The 15,481-nt window shown below is 43.4% G+C and overlaps 8 non-coding genes across 8 annotated transcripts; all 8 read right to left on the reverse strand.

Annotated features, from left to right (window-relative positions):
- Positions 1 to 445: 445 nt before the first annotated feature.
- Positions 446 to 517, reverse strand: TRNAG-CCC (transfer RNA glycine (anticodon CCC)). The gene has a single exon. It is a non-coding gene; the product is annotated as a tRNA-Gly (tRNA).
- A 1,529-nt stretch (positions 518 to 2,046) lies between these two features.
- Positions 2,047 to 2,118, reverse strand: TRNAG-UCC (transfer RNA glycine (anticodon UCC)). The gene has a single exon. It is a non-coding gene; the product is annotated as a tRNA-Gly (tRNA).
- A 3,129-nt stretch (positions 2,119 to 5,247) lies between these two features.
- On the reverse strand, positions 5,248 to 5,319 carry TRNAG-UCC (transfer RNA glycine (anticodon UCC)). The gene has a single exon. It is a non-coding gene; the product is annotated as a tRNA-Gly (tRNA).
- Positions 5,320 to 6,842: 1,523 nt separating this feature from the next.
- TRNAG-CCC (transfer RNA glycine (anticodon CCC)) lies at positions 6,843 to 6,914 on the reverse strand. The gene has a single exon. It is a non-coding gene; the product is annotated as a tRNA-Gly (tRNA).
- Positions 6,915 to 8,443: 1,529 nt separating this feature from the next.
- On the reverse strand, positions 8,444 to 8,515 carry TRNAG-UCC (transfer RNA glycine (anticodon UCC)). The gene has a single exon. It is a non-coding gene; the product is annotated as a tRNA-Gly (tRNA).
- A 3,129-nt stretch (positions 8,516 to 11,644) lies between these two features.
- On the reverse strand, positions 11,645 to 11,716 carry TRNAG-UCC (transfer RNA glycine (anticodon UCC)). Its single transcript has one exon. It is a non-coding gene; the product is annotated as a tRNA-Gly (tRNA).
- Positions 11,717 to 13,239: 1,523 nt separating this feature from the next.
- TRNAG-CCC (transfer RNA glycine (anticodon CCC)) lies at positions 13,240 to 13,311 on the reverse strand. Its single transcript has one exon. It is a non-coding gene; the product is annotated as a tRNA-Gly (tRNA).
- Positions 13,312 to 14,840: 1,529 nt separating this feature from the next.
- On the reverse strand, positions 14,841 to 14,912 carry TRNAG-UCC (transfer RNA glycine (anticodon UCC)). The gene has a single exon. It is a non-coding gene; the product is annotated as a tRNA-Gly (tRNA).
- Between the last annotated feature and the right edge of the window lie 569 nt (positions 14,913 to 15,481).

Below are 15,481 nucleotides of genomic sequence, written 5' to 3' on the forward strand. Positions count from 1 at the left end.
ATAAAACATTTTGTGAGCAGCAGTTTCCTTCGACAGCTACAAGGTGGCGCTACATTCAGGTGAGAGCACAAGTATGCACAAAATGTTAGGGACTTTTGCCAGATTTATCGGTGGATCTTGCATATTTTTTTCAGAGGCTAGATATTGCCTAGAAATGCTTTTTAACATAGAGATGCTGGAGTTACAATGTCTGGTCGGGCCTCAGCCCTTCCATTGTTTGCCCACTGTAACAAATTTATTACCAGCACATGTGTGTTGTGACTCTGCTTTATGAAACTTATCATATATTAGGACAATGTATGTAGCAGAAGGTGCGATTGAGATGTTTGCCCACGTATTTGTTTATTTTTTTATATATGGCTGATTAATCTGTTCGTGAAATTTCCATTTTGTGACATGTTGCATTACAATATATCCTGCTTGCAGAATATATAAGTATTTTCAGTGCGTTGGCCGGGAATCGAACCCGGGTCAACTGCTTGGGAAGCAGCTATGCTCACCACTATACCACCAACGCCCTCTGATGTGTTAGCTCTCGGTTCTAAATATTACGTTGCAGAAATCAATGACTATCTTGCACCAGCTTCAATGGTGCATTTGGTTTAGATACCAACATGAGAAGCAGTAGAACGTTTTTTGCAGAGGGTAAGGAACTGGGGATTGAAACCAAGGACAAAGTTGTGCAGAAGAGAAGAAATGAAAAGCAACAGTACAAATAGTAGAAATGAGCATATATAGGCAGCATGGGAAGCAAAGCAGGGAAGAGAAAGAGAACATTCCATGAAATGCCCAGGAGATAGATAAGAGCAGAACAAAAAGGGAAGAATGAAATTCAAAGCATGCCCAGAAAGTTGTGTGAAGCTCCCACCAGTCATTTATGGTTATAATTGTGTGTCTTTACTTTCAAAGTACAGGGTTGTACCTTTCACGATCACTCTTGTATTACACAGACACGAATAGTTGAGAAGTCTTTTCTCACATAGCTGGTACAAGCTTGCACTTTTCCTTTCTGGCTATGTGGAAATGACAGCTTGGTCCTTGGAAGGAAAATCAAGCAAAATTAGCAGAGGATGGTTTCGATCCATCGACCTCTGGGTTATGGGCCCAGCACGCTTCCGCTGCGCCACTCTGCTCCTTTGTGAAAGTGTTCTGTTTATGCAGATGAGGAGGCATTCAGAGAAGTGACGTGGGATTGGTCGGGCTCTCACCTCATTTGCCTAAGTATATCGCAAGGCATGCTGGGTGCAGAAAATCTTTATCTTCCCCTCTCACAATCAGTCACAACTGAAAGTCCAGACCCTCTTATTCACTAGCCGTTTCAGGCCTTTAACAAGACAACAGCTCTCCGACGCTCTCTGTCTCTCTCTCTCTCTGTGATCCTAGTGCTTGCATGCTCAGTATTTGGCTTTACCTGGGAGCCAGAGATCTACCCGGTGAGGGCTTGCCGGTATAAGGCTTTAGAGCGTTTGGGAGCGTTCGGTACATGAGAGGACGTTGGACTGGAAGCTATGCAAATTTGAAGCATCCAAACTTCCTGCTGCAGTCGGAGGCTCTTTCCATGGACATCTGCCTTTTGGATTCCTCTAAACTTGCCCTCTGATGAAACATTTTGTGAGCTGCAGTTACCTCCGACGGCTACAAGGTGGTGCTACATTCAGGTGAGGGCACAAGTATGCACAAAATGTTGGGGACTTTTGCCAGATTTATTGCTGGATCTTGCATATTTTTTTCAGAGGCTAAATATTGCCTAGGAAATGCTTTTTAACATAGAGATGCTGGAGTTAAAATGTCTGGTCGGGCCTCAGCCCTTTCATTGTCTGCCCACTGTAACATATTTTTTTACCAGTACATGTGAGTGGTGACTCTGCTTTATGAAACTTATCATATATTAGGACAATGAATATAGCAGAAGGGGCGATCGAAATGCTTGCCTACATATTTGTTTATTTTTTATATAATGGCTGATTAACCTCTTAATTATATTACCATTTTGTGAAATGTTGCTTTAAAATATATCCTGCTTGCAGAATATATAAGTATTTGTACTGCGTTGGCCGGGAATCGAACCCGGGTCAACTGCTTGGAAGGCAGCTATGCTCACCACTATACCACCAACGCCCTCTGATCTTTGCGCTCTCGGTTCTAAACATTAGGACCCTGAGTTCAATGACTATCATGCACCAGCTTCAATGGTGCATTTGGTTTAGATACCAACATGAAAAGCAATAGAAAGTTTTTGTAGAGGGTAAGGAACTGGGATTGAAACCAAGGACAAAGCTGTGCAGAAGAGAAGAATGGAAAGCAGCAATACAAATAATAGATATGAACACATAGAGGCAGCATGGGAAGCAAAGCAGGGAAGAGAAATAGAGAACATTCCATGAAATGCCCAGGAGATAGATAAGAGCAGAACAAAAAAGGGAAGAATGAAATTCAAAGCCTCCACATAAAAGTGTTTGAAGGTCCCACCAGTCATTCATGCTTATTATTGTGTGCCTTTACTTTCAAAGTACAGTGTGGAGCTTTTGACGATCCCTCTCTTGTATTTCAGCAGACACAGATAGTTGAGAAGTCTTTTCTCACATAGCTGGCACAAGCTTGCGCTTTTCCTTGCTGGTAGCGTGGAAATGACAGCTTGGTCCTTGGAAGTAAAATCAAGCAAAATTAGCAGAGGATGGTTTCGATCCATCGACCTCTGGGTTATGGGCCCAGCACGCTTCCGCTGCGCCACTCTGCTCCGTTGTGAAAGTGTTCTTTTTATGCAGATAAGGAGCATTAGGCAGAGTAGCATGGGATTGGTCTGGCTCTCACCTCATTTGCATAAGTATATCCCAAGGCATGCTGGGTGCAGAAAAACTTCATCTTCCCCTCTCACAATCAGTAATAACTGAAAGTCAGACACTCTTAGGCACTAGCCGTTTCAGGCCTTTATCAAGACAGTAGCTCTTGAACCATCTCTCTCTCGCTCTGTGATCCTAGCACTAGCATGCTCAGGATTTGGCTTTACCTTGGAGCCAGAGATATACCCGGTGAGGGCTTGCCCGGTGTGAGGCTTTTGAGCGTTTGGGAGCGTTCGGGACGTGAGTGGACGTTGGACAGGAAACTATGCGAATATGAAGCCTCCAACATTCCTGCTTCAGTGAGTGGTTCTTTCCATGGACATCTGACTCTTGGATTCCTCTCAACTTGCCTTCTGATAAAACATTTTGTGAGCAGCAGTTTCCTTCGACAGCTACAAGGTGGCGCTACATTCAGGTGAGAGCACAAGTATGCACAAAATGTTAGGGACTTTTGCCAGATTTATCGGTGGATCTTGCATATTTTTTCAGAGGCTAGATATTGCCTAGAAATGCTTTTTAACATAGAGATGCTGGAGTTACAATGTCTGGTCGGGCCTCAGCCCTTCCATTGTTTGCCCACTGTAACAAATTTATTACCAGCACATGTGTGTTGTGACTCTGCTTTATGAAACTTATCATATATTAGGACAATGTATGTAGCAGAAGGTGCGATTGAGATGTTTGCCCACGTATTTGTTTATTTTTTTATATATGGCTGATTAATCTGTTCGTGAAATTTCCATTTTGTGACATGTTGCATTACAATATATCCTGCTTGCAGAATATATAAGTATTTTCAGTGCGTTGGCTGGGAATCGAACCCGGGTCAACTGCTTGGGAAGCAGCTATGCTCACCACTATACCACCAACGCCCTCTGATGTGTTAGCTCTCGGTTCTAAATATTACGTTGCAGAAATCAATGACTATCTTGCACCAGCTTCAATGGTGCATTTGGTTTAGATACCAACATGAGAAGCAGTAGAACGTTTTTTGCAGAGGGTAAGGAACTGGGGATTGAAACCAAGGACAAAGTTGTGCAGAAGAGAAGAAATGAAAAGCAACAGTACAAATAGTAGAAATGAGCATATATAGGCAGCATGGGAAGCAAAGCAGGGAAGAGAAAGAGAACATTCCATGAAATGCCCAGGAGATAGATAAGAGCAGAACAAAAAGGGAAGAATGAAATTCAAAGCATGCCCAGAAAGTTGTGTGAAGCTCCCACCAGTCAGTCATTTATGGTTATAATTGTGTGTCTTTACTTTCAAAGTACAGGGTTGTACCTTTCACGATCACTCTTGTATTACACAGACACGAATAGTTGAGAAGTCTTTTCTCACATAGCTGGCACAAGCTTGCACTTTTCCTTTCTGGCTATGTGGAAATGACAGCTTGGTCCTTGGAAGGAAAATCAAGCAAAATTAGCAGAGGATGGTTTCGATCCATCGACCTCTGGGTTATGGGCCCAGCACGCTTCCGCTGCGCCACTCTGCTCCTTTGTGAAAGTGTTCTCTTTATGCAGATGAGGAGGCATTCAGAGAAGTGACGTGGGATTGGTCGGGCTCTCACCTCATTTGCCTAAGTATATCGCAAGGCATGCTGGGTGCAGAAAATCTTTATCTTCCCCTCTCACAATCAGTCACAACTGAAAGTCCAGACCCTCTTAGGCACTAGCCGTTTCAGGCCTTTAACAAGACAACAGCTCTCTGACGCTCTCTGTCTCTCTCTCTCTCTCTGTGATCCTAGTGCTTGCATGCTCAGTATTTGGCTTTTCCTGGGAGCCAGAGATCTACCCGGTGAGGGCTTGCCGGTATAAGGCTTTAGAGCGTTTGGGAGCGTTCGGTACATGAGAGGACGTTGGACTGGAAGCTATGCAAATTTGAAGCATCCAAACTTCCTGCTGCAGTCGGAGGCTCTTTCCATGGACATCTGCCTTTTGGATTCCTCTAAACTTGCCCTCTGATGAAACATTTTGTGAGCTGCAGTTACCTCCGACGGCTACAAGGTGGTGCTACATTCAGGTGAGGGCACAAGTATGCACAAAATGTTGGGGACTTTTGCCAGATTTATTGCTGGACCTTGCATATTTTTTTCAGAGGCTAAATATTGCCTAGGAAATGCTTTTTAACATAGAGATGCTGGAGTTAAAATGTCTGGTCGGGCCTCAGCCCTTTCATTGTCTGCCCACTGTAACATATTTTTTTACCAGTACATGTGAGTGGTGACTCTGCTTTATGAAACTTATCATATATTAGGACAATGAATATAGCAGAAGGGGCGATCGAAATGCTTGCCTACATATTTGTTTATTTTTTATATAATGGCTGATTAACCTCTTAATTATATTACCATTTTGTGAAATGTTGCTTTAAAATATATCCTGCTTGCAGAATATATAAGTATTTGTACTGCGTTGGCCGGGAATCGAACCCGGGTCAACTGCTTGGAAGGCAGCTATGCTCACCACTATACCACCAACGCCCTCTGATCTTTGTGCTCTCGGTTCTAAACATTAGGACCCTGAGTTCAATGACTATCATGCACCAGCTTCAATGGTGCATTTGGTTTAGATACCAACATGAAAAGCAATAGAAAGTTTTTGTAGAGGGTAAGGAACTGGGATTGAAACCAAGGACAAAGCTGTGCAGAAGAGAAGAATGGAAAGCAGCAATACAAATAATAGATATGAACACATAGAGGCAGCATGGGAAGCAAAGCAGGGAAGAGAAATAGAGAACATTCCATGAAATGCCCAGGAGATAGATAAGAGCAGAACAAAAAAGGGAAGAATGAAATTCAAAGCCTCCACATAAAAGTGTTTGAAGGTCCCACCAGTCATTCATGCTTATTATTGTGTGCCTTTACTTTCAAAGTACAGTGTGGAGCTTTTGACGATCCCTCTCTTGTATTTCAGCAGACACAGATAGTTGAGAAGTCTTTTCTCACATAGCTGGCACAAGCTTGCGCTTTTCCTTGCTGGTAGCGTGGAAATGACAGCTTGGTCCTTGGAAGTAAAATCAAGCAAAATTAGCAGAGGATGGTTTTGATCCATCGACCTCTGGGTTATGGGCCCAGCACGCTTCCGCTGCGCCACTCTGCTCCGTTGTGAAAGTGTTCTTTTTATGCAGATAAGGAGCATTAGGCAGAGTAGCATGGGATTGGTCTGGCTCTCACCTCATTTGCATAAGTATATCCCAAGGCATGCTGGGTGCAGAAAAACTTCATCTTCCCCTCTCACAATCAGTCATAACTGAAAGTCAGACACTCTTAGGCACTAGCCGTTTCAGGCCTTTATCAAGACAGTAGCTCTTGAACCATCTCTCTCTCGCTCTGTGATCCTAGCACTAGCATGCTCAGGATTTGGCTTTACCTTGGAGCCAGAGATATACCCGGTGAGGGCTTGCCCGGTGTGAGGCTTTTGAGCGTTTGGGAGCGTTCGGGACGTGAGTGGACGTTGGACAGGAAACTATGCGAATATGAAGCCTCCAACATTCCTGCTTCAGTGAGTGGTTCTTTCCATGGACATCTGACTCTTGGATTCCTCTCAACTTGCCTTCTGATAAAACATTTTGTGAGCAGCAGTTTCCTTCGACAGCTACAAGGTGGCGCTACATTCAGGTGAGAGCACAAGTATGCACAAAATGTTAGGGACTTTTGCCAGATTTATCGGTGGATCTTGCATATTTTTTTCAGAGGCTAGATATTGCCTAGAAATGCTTTTTAACATAGAGATGCTGGAGTTACAATGTCTGGTCGGGCCTCAGCCCTTCCATTGTTTGCCCACTGTAACAAATTTATTACCAGCACATGTGTGTTGTGACTCTGCTTTATGAAACTTATCATATATTAGGACAATGTATGTAGCAGAAGGTGCGATTGAGATGTTTGCCCACGTATTTGTTTATTTTTTTATATATGGCTGATTAATCTGTTCGTGAAATTTCCATTTTGTGACATGTTGCATTACAATATATCCTGCTTGCAGAATATATAAGTATTTTCAGTGCGTTGGCCGGGAATCGAACCCGGGTCAACTGCTTGGGAAGCAGCTATGCTCACCACTATACCACCAACGCCCTCTGATGTGTTAGCTCTCGGTTCTAAATATTACGTTGCAGAAATCAATGACTATCTTGCACCAGCTTCAATGGTGCATTTGGTTTAGATACCAACATGAGAAGCAGTAGAACGTTTTTTGCAGAGGGTAAGGAACTGGGGATTGAAACCAAGGACAAAGTTGTGCAGAAGAGAAGAAATGAAAAGCAACAGTACAAATAGTAGAAATGAGCATATATAGGCAGCATGGGAAGCAAAGCAGGGAAGAGAAAGAGAACATTCCATGAAATGCCCAGGAGATAGATAAGAGCAGAACAAAAAGGGAAGAATGAAATTCAAAGCATGCCCAGAAAGTTGTGTGAAGCTCCCACCAGTCATTTATGGTTATAATTGTGTGTCTTTACTTTCAAAGTACAGGGTTGTACCTTTCACGATCACTCTTGTATTACACAGACACGAATAGTTGAGAAGTCTTTTCTCACATAGCTGGTACAAGCTTGCACTTTTCCTTTCTGGCTATGTGGAAATGACAGCTTGGTCCTTGGAAGGAAAATCAAGCAAAATTAGCAGAGGATGGTTTCGATCCATCGACCTCTGGGTTATGGGCCCAGCACGCTTCCGCTGCGCCACTCTGCTCCTTTGTGAAAGTGTTCTGTTTATGCAGATGAGGAGGCATTCAGAGAAGTGACGTGGGATTGGTCGGGCTCTCACCTCATTTGCCTAAGTATATCGCAAGGCATGCTGGGTGCAGAAAATCTTTATCTTCCCCTCTCACAATCAGTCACAACTGAAAGTCCAGACCCTCTTATTCACTAGCCGTTTCAGGCCTTTAACAAGACAACAGCTCTCCGACGCTCTCTGTCTCTCTCTCTCTCTGTGATCCTAGTGCTTGCATGCTCAGTATTTGGCTTTACCTGGGAGCCAGAGATCTACCCGGTGAGGGCTTGCCGGTATAAGGCTTTAGAGCGTTTGGGAGCGTTCGGTACATGAGAGGACGTTGGACTGGAAGCTATGCAAATTTGAAGCATCCAAACTTCCTGCTGCAGTCGGAGGCTCTTTCCATGGACATCTGCCTTTTGGATTCCTCTAAACTTGCCCTCTGATGAAACATTTTGTGAGCTGCAGTTACCTCCGACGGCTACAAGGTGGTGCTACATTCAGGTGAGGGCACAAGTATGCACAAAATGTTGGGGACTTTTGCCAGATTTATTGCTGGATCTTGCATATTTTTTTCAGAGGCTAAATATTGCCTAGGAAATGCTTTTTAACATAGAGATGCTGGAGTTAAAATGTCTGGTCGGGCCTCAGCCCTTTCATTGTCTGCCCACTGTAACATATTTTTTTACCAGTACATGTGAGTGGTGACTCTGCTTTATGAAACTTATCATATATTAGGACAATGAATATAGCAGAAGGGGCGATCGAAATGCTTGCCTACATATTTGTTTATTTTTTATATAATGGCTGATTAACCTCTTAATTATATTACCATTTTGTGAAATGTTGCTTTAAAATATATCCTGCTTGCAGAATATATAAGTATTTGTACTGCGTTGGCCGGGAATCGAACCCGGGTCAACTGCTTGGAAGGCAGCTATGCTCACCACTATACCACCAACGCCCTCTGATCTTTGCGCTCTCGGTTCTAAACATTAGGACCCTGAGTTCAATGACTATCATGCACCAGCTTCAATGGTGCATTTGGTTTAGATACCAACATGAAAAGCAATAGAAAGTTTTTGTAGAGGGTAAGGAACTGGGATTGAAACCAAGGACAAAGCTGTGCAGAAGAGAAGAATGGAAAGCAGCAATACAAATAATAGATATGAACACATAGAGGCAGCATGGGAAGCAAAGCAGGGAAGAGAAATAGAGAACATTCCATGAAATGCCCAGGAGATAGATAAGAGCAGAACAAAAAAGGGAAGAATGAAATTCAAAGCCTCCACATAAAAGTGTTTGAAGGTCCCACCAGTCATTCATGCTTATTATTGTGTGCCTTTACTTTCAAAGTACAGTGTGGAGCTTTTGACGATCCCTCTCTTGTATTTCAGCAGACACAGATAGTTGAGAAGTCTTTTCTCACATAGCTGGCACAAGCTTGCGCTTTTCCTTGCTGGTAGCGTGGAAATGACAGCTTGGTCCTTGGAAGTAAAATCAAGCAAAATTAGCAGAGGATGGTTTCGATCCATCGACCTCTGGGTTATGGGCCCAGCACGCTTCCGCTGCGCCACTCTGCTCCGTTGTGAAAGTGTTCTTTTTATGCAGATAAGGAGCATTAGGCAGAGTAGCATGGGATTGGTCTGGCTCTCACCTCATTTGCATAAGTATATCCCAAGGCATGCTGGGTGCAGAAAAACTTCATCTTCCCCTCTCACAATCAGTAATAACTGAAAGTCAGACACTCTTAGGCACTAGCCGTTTCAGGCCTTTATCAAGACAGTAGCTCTTGAACCATCTCTCTCTCGCTCTGTGATCCTAGCACTAGCATGCTCAGGATTTGGCTTTACCTTGGAGCCAGAGATATACCCGGTGAGGGCTTGCCCGGTGTGAGGCTTTTGAGCGTTTGGGAGCGTTCGGGACGTGAGTGGACGTTGGACAGGAAACTATGCGAATATGAAGCCTCCAACATTCCTGCTTCAGTGAGTGGTTCTTTCCATGGACATCTGACTCTTGGATTCCTCTCAACTTGCCTTCTGATAAAACATTTTGTGAGCAGCAGTTTCCTTCGACAGCTACAAGGTGGCGCTACATTCAGGTGAGAGCACAAGTATGCACAAAATGTTAGGGACTTTTGCCAGATTTATCGGTGGATCTTGCATATTTTTTCAGAGGCTAGATATTGCCTAGAAATGCTTTTTAACATAGAGATGCTGGAGTTACAATGTCTGGTCGGGCCTCAGCCCTTCCATTGTTTGCCCACTGTAACAAATTTATTACCAGCACATGTGTGTTGTGACTCTGCTTTATGAAACTTATCATATATTAGGACAATGTATGTAGCAGAAGGTGCGATTGAGATGTTTGCCCACGTATTTGTTTATTTTTTTATATATGGCTGATTAATCTGTTCGTGAAATTTCCATTTTGTGACATGTTGCATTACAATATATCCTGCTTGCAGAATATATAAGTATTTTCAGTGCGTTGGCTGGGAATCGAACCCGGGTCAACTGCTTGGGAAGCAGCTATGCTCACCACTATACCACCAACGCCCTCTGATGTGTTAGCTCTCGGTTCTAAATATTACGTTGCAGAAATCAATGACTATCTTGCACCAGCTTCAATGGTGCATTTGGTTTAGATACCAACATGAGAAGCAGTAGAACGTTTTTTGCAGAGGGTAAGGAACTGGGGATTGAAACCAAGGACAAAGTTGTGCAGAAGAGAAGAAATGAAAAGCAACAGTACAAATAGTAGAAATGAGCATATATAGGCAGCATGGGAAGCAAAGCAGGGAAGAGAAAGAGAACATTCCATGAAATGCCCAGGAGATAGATAAGAGCAGAACAAAAAGGGAAGAATGAAATTCAAAGCATGCCCAGAAAGTTGTGTGAAGCTCCCACCAGTCAGTCATTTATGGTTATAATTGTGTGTCTTTACTTTCAAAGTACAGGGTTGTACCTTTCACGATCACTCTTGTATTACACAGACACGAATAGTTGAGAAGTCTTTTCTCACATAGCTGGCACAAGCTTGCACTTTTCCTTTCTGGCTATGTGGAAATGACAGCTTGGTCCTTGGAAGGAAAATCAAGCAAAATTAGCAGAGGATGGTTTCGATCCATCGACCTCTGGGTTATGGGCCCAGCACGCTTCCGCTGCGCCACTCTGCTCCTTTGTGAAAGTGTTCTCTTTATGCAGATGAGGAGGCATTCAGAGAAGTGACGTGGGATTGGTCGGGCTCTCACCTCATTTGCCTAAGTATATCGCAAGGCATGCTGGGTGCAGAAAATCTTTATCTTCCCCTCTCACAATCAGTCACAACTGAAAGTCCAGACCCTCTTAGGCACTAGCCGTTTCAGGCCTTTAACAAGACAACAGCTCTCTGACGCTCTCTGTCTCTCTCTCTCTCTCTGTGATCCTAGTGCTTGCATGCTCAGTATTTGGCTTTTCCTGGGAGCCAGAGATCTACCCGGTGAGGGCTTGCCGGTATAAGGCTTTAGAGCGTTTGGGAGCGTTCGGTACATGAGAGGACGTTGGACTGGAAGCTATGCAAATTTGAAGCATCCAAACTTCCTGCTGCAGTCGGAGGCTCTTTCCATGGACATCTGCCTTTTGGATTCCTCTAAACTTGCCCTCTGATGAAACATTTTGTGAGCTGCAGTTACCTCCGACGGCTACAAGGTGGTGCTACATTCAGGTGAGGGCACAAGTATGCACAAAATGTTGGGGACTTTTGCCAGATTTATTGCTGGACCTTGCATATTTTTTTCAGAGGCTAAATATTGCCTAGGAAATGCTTTTTAACATAGAGATGCTGGAGTTAAAATGTCTGGTCGGGCCTCAGCCCTTTCATTGTCTGCCCACTGTAACATATTTTTTTACCAGTACATGTGAGTGGTGACTCTGCTTTATGAAACTTATCATATATTAGGACAATGAATATAGCAGAAGGGGCGATCGAAATGCTTGCCTACATATTTGTTTATTTTTTATATAATGGCTGATTAACCTCTTAATTATATTACCATTTTGTGAAATGTTGCTTTAAAATATATCCTGCTTGCAGAATATATAAGTATTTGTACTGCGTTGGCCGGGAATCGAACCCGGGTCAACTGCTTGGAAGGCAGCTATGCTCACCACTATACCACCAACGCCCTCTGATCTTTGTGCTCTCGGTTCTAAACATTAGGACCCTGAGTTCAATGACTATCATGCACCAGCTTCAATGGTGCATTTGGTTTAGATACCAACATGAAAAGCAATAGAAAGTTTTTGTAGAGGGTAAGGAACTGGGATTGAAACCAAGGACAAAGCTGTGCAGAAGAGAAGAATGGAAAGCAGCAATACAAATAATAGATATGAACACATAGAGGCAGCATGGGAAGCAAAGCAGGGAAGAGAAATAGAGAACATTCCATGAAATGCCCAGGAGATAGATAAGAGCAGAACAAAAAAGGGAAGAATGAAATTCAAAGCCTCCACATAAAAGTGTTTGAAGGTCCCACCAGTCATTCATGCTTATTATTGTGTGCCTTTACTTTCAAAGTACAGTGTGGAGCTTTTGACGATCCCTCTCTTGTATTTCAGCAGACACAGATAGTTGAGAAGTCTTTTCTCACATAGCTGGCACAAGCTTGCGCTTTTCCTTGCTGGTAGCGTGGAAATGACAGCTTGGTCCTTGGAAGTAAAATCAAGCAAAATTAGCAGAGGATGGTTTTGATCCATCGACCTCTGGGTTATGGGCCCAGCACGCTTCCGCTGCGCCACTCTGCTCCGTTGTGAAAGTGTTCTTTTTATGCAGATAAGGAGCATTAGGCAGAGTAGCATGGGATTGGTCTGGCTCTCACCTCATTTGCATAAGTATATCCCAAGGCATGCTGGGTGCAGAAAAACTTCATCTTCCCCTCTCACAATCAGTCATAACTGAAAGTCAGACACTCTTAGGCACTAGCCGTTTCAGGCCTTTATCAAGACAGTAGCTCTTGAACCATCTCTCTCTCGCTCTGTGATCCTAGCACTAGCATGCTCAGGATTTGGCTTTACCTTGGAGCCAGAGATATACCCGGTGAGGGCTTGCCCGGTGTGAGGCTTTTGAGCGTTTGGGAGCGTTCGGGACGTGAGTGGACGTTGGACAGGAAACTATGCGAATATGAAGCCTCCAACATTCCTGCTTCAGTGAGTGGTTCTTTCCATGGACATCTGACTCTTGGATTCCTCTCAACTTGCCTTCTGATAAAACATTTTGTGAGCAGCAGTTTCCTTCGACAGCTACAAGGTGGCGCTACATTCAGGTGAGAGCACAAGTATGCACAAAATGTTAGGGACTTTTGCCAGATTTATCGGTGGATCTTGCATATTTTTTTCAGAGGCTAGATATTGCCTAGAAATGCTTTTTAACATAGAGATGCTGGAGTTACAATGTCTGGTCGGGCCTCAGCCCTTCCATTGTTTGCCCACTGTAACAAATTTATTACCAGCACATGTGTGTTGTGACTCTGCTTTATGAAACTTATCATATATTAGGACAATGTATGTAGCAGAAGGTGCGATTGAGATGTTTGCCCACGTATTTGTTTATTTTTTTATATATGGCTGATTAATCTGTTCGTGAAATTTCCATTTTGTGACATGTTGCATTACAATATATCCTGCTTGCAGAATATATAAGTATTTTCAGTGCGTTGGCCGGGAATCGAACCCGGGTCAACTGCTTGGGAAGCAGCTATGCTCACCACTATACCACCAACGCCCTCTGATGTGTTAGCTCTCGGTTCTAAATATTACGTTGCAGAAATCAATGACTATCTTGCACCAGCTTCAATGGTGCATTTGGTTTAGATACCAACATGAGAAGCAGTAGAACGTTTTTTGCAGAGGGTAAGGAACTGGGGATTGAAACCAAGGACAAAGTTGTGCAGAAGAGAAGAAATGAAAAGCAACAGTACAAATAGTAGAAATGAGCATATATAGGCAGCATGGGAAGCAAAGCAGGGAAGAGAAAGAGAACATTCCATGAAATGCCCAGGAGATAGATAAGAGCAGAACAAAAAGGGAAGAATGAAATTCAAAGCATGCCCAGAAAGTTGTGTGAAGCTCCCACCAGTCATTTATGGTTATAATTGTGTGTCTTTACTTTCAAAGTACAGGGTTGTACCTTTCACGATCACTCTTGTATTACACAGACACGAATAGTTGAGAAGTCTTTTCTCACATAGCTGGTACAAGCTTGCACTTTTCCTTTCTGGCTATGTGGAAATGACAGCTTGGTCCTTGGAAGGAAAATCAAGCAAAATTAGCAGAGGATGGTTTCGATCCATCGACCTCTGGGTTATGGGCCCAGCACGCTTCCGCTGCGCCACTCTGCTCCTTTGTGAAAGTGTTCTGTTTATGCAGATGAGGAGGCATTCAGAGAAGTGACGTGGGATTGGTCGGGCTCTCACCTCATTTGCCTAAGTATATCGCAAGGCATGCTGGGTGCAGAAAATCTTTATCTTCCCCTCTCACAATCAGTCACAACTGAAAGTCCAGACCCTCTTATTCACTAGCCGTTTCAGGCCTTTAACAAGACAACAGCTCTCCGACGCTCTCTGTCTCTCTCTCTCTCTGTGATCCTAGTGCTTGCATGCTCAGTATTTGGCTTTACCTGGGAGCCAGAGATCTACCCGGTGAGGGCTTGCCGGTATAAGGCTTTAGAGCGTTTGGGAGCGTTCGGTACATGAGAGGACGTTGGACTGGAAGCTATGCAAATTTGAAGCATCCAAACTTCCTGCTGCAGTCGGAGGCTCTTTCCATGGACATCTGCCTTTTGGATTCCTCTAAACTTGCCCTCTGATGAAACATTTTGTGAGCTGCAGTTACCTCCGACGGCTACAAGGTGGTGCTACATTCAGGTGAGGGCACAAGTATGCACAAAATGTTGGGGACTTTTGCCAGATTTATTGCTGGATCTTGCATATTTTTTTCAGAGGCTAAATATTGCCTAGGAAATGCTTTTTAACATAGAGATGCTGGAGTTAAAATGTCTGGTCGGGCCTCAGCCCTTTCATTGTCTGCCCACTGTAACATATTTTTTTACCAGTACATGTGAGTGGTGACTCTGCTTTATGAAACTTATCATATATTAGGACAATGAATATAGCAGAAGGGGCGATCGAAATGCTTGCCTACATATTTGTTTATTTTTTATATAATGGCTGATTAACCTCTTAATTATATTACCATTTTGTGAAATGTTGCTTTAAAATATATCCTGCTTGCAGAATATATAAGTATTTGTACTGCGTTGGCCGGGAATCGAACCCGGGTCAACTGCTTGGAAGGCAGCTATGCTCACCACTATACCACCAACGCCCTCTGATCTTTGCGCTCTCGGTTCTAAACATTAGGACCCTGAGTTCAATGACTATCATGCACCAGCTTCAATGGTGCATTTGGTTTAGATACCAACATGAAAAGCAATAGAAAGTTTTTGTAGAGGGTAAGGAACTGGGATTGAAACCAAGGACAAAGCTGTGCAGAAGAGAAGAATGGAAAGCAGCAATACAAATAATAGATATGAACACATAGAGGCAGCATGGGAAGCAAAGCAGGGAAGAGAAATAGAGAACATTCCATGAAATGCCCAGGAGATAGATAAGAGCAGAACAAAAAAGGGAAGAATGAAATTCAAAGCCTCCACATAAAAGTGTTTGAAGGTCCCACCAGTCATTCATGCTTATTATTGTGTGCCTTTACTTTCAAAGTACAGTGTGGAGCTTTTGACGATCCCTCTCTTGTATTTCAGCAGACACAGATAGTTGAGAAGTCTTTTCTCACATAGCTGGCACAAGCTTGCGCTTTTCCTTGCTGGTAGCGTGGAAATGACAGCTTGGTCCTTGGAAGTAAAATCAAGCAAAATTAGCAGAGGATGGTTTCGATCC

The sequence above is a fragment of the Lissotriton vulgaris genome, chromosome 9, assembly GCF_964263255.1.
Source record: "Lissotriton vulgaris chromosome 9, aLisVul1.2, whole genome shotgun sequence".
Taxonomy (NCBI): domain Eukaryota; kingdom Metazoa; phylum Chordata; class Amphibia; order Caudata; family Salamandridae; genus Lissotriton; species Lissotriton vulgaris.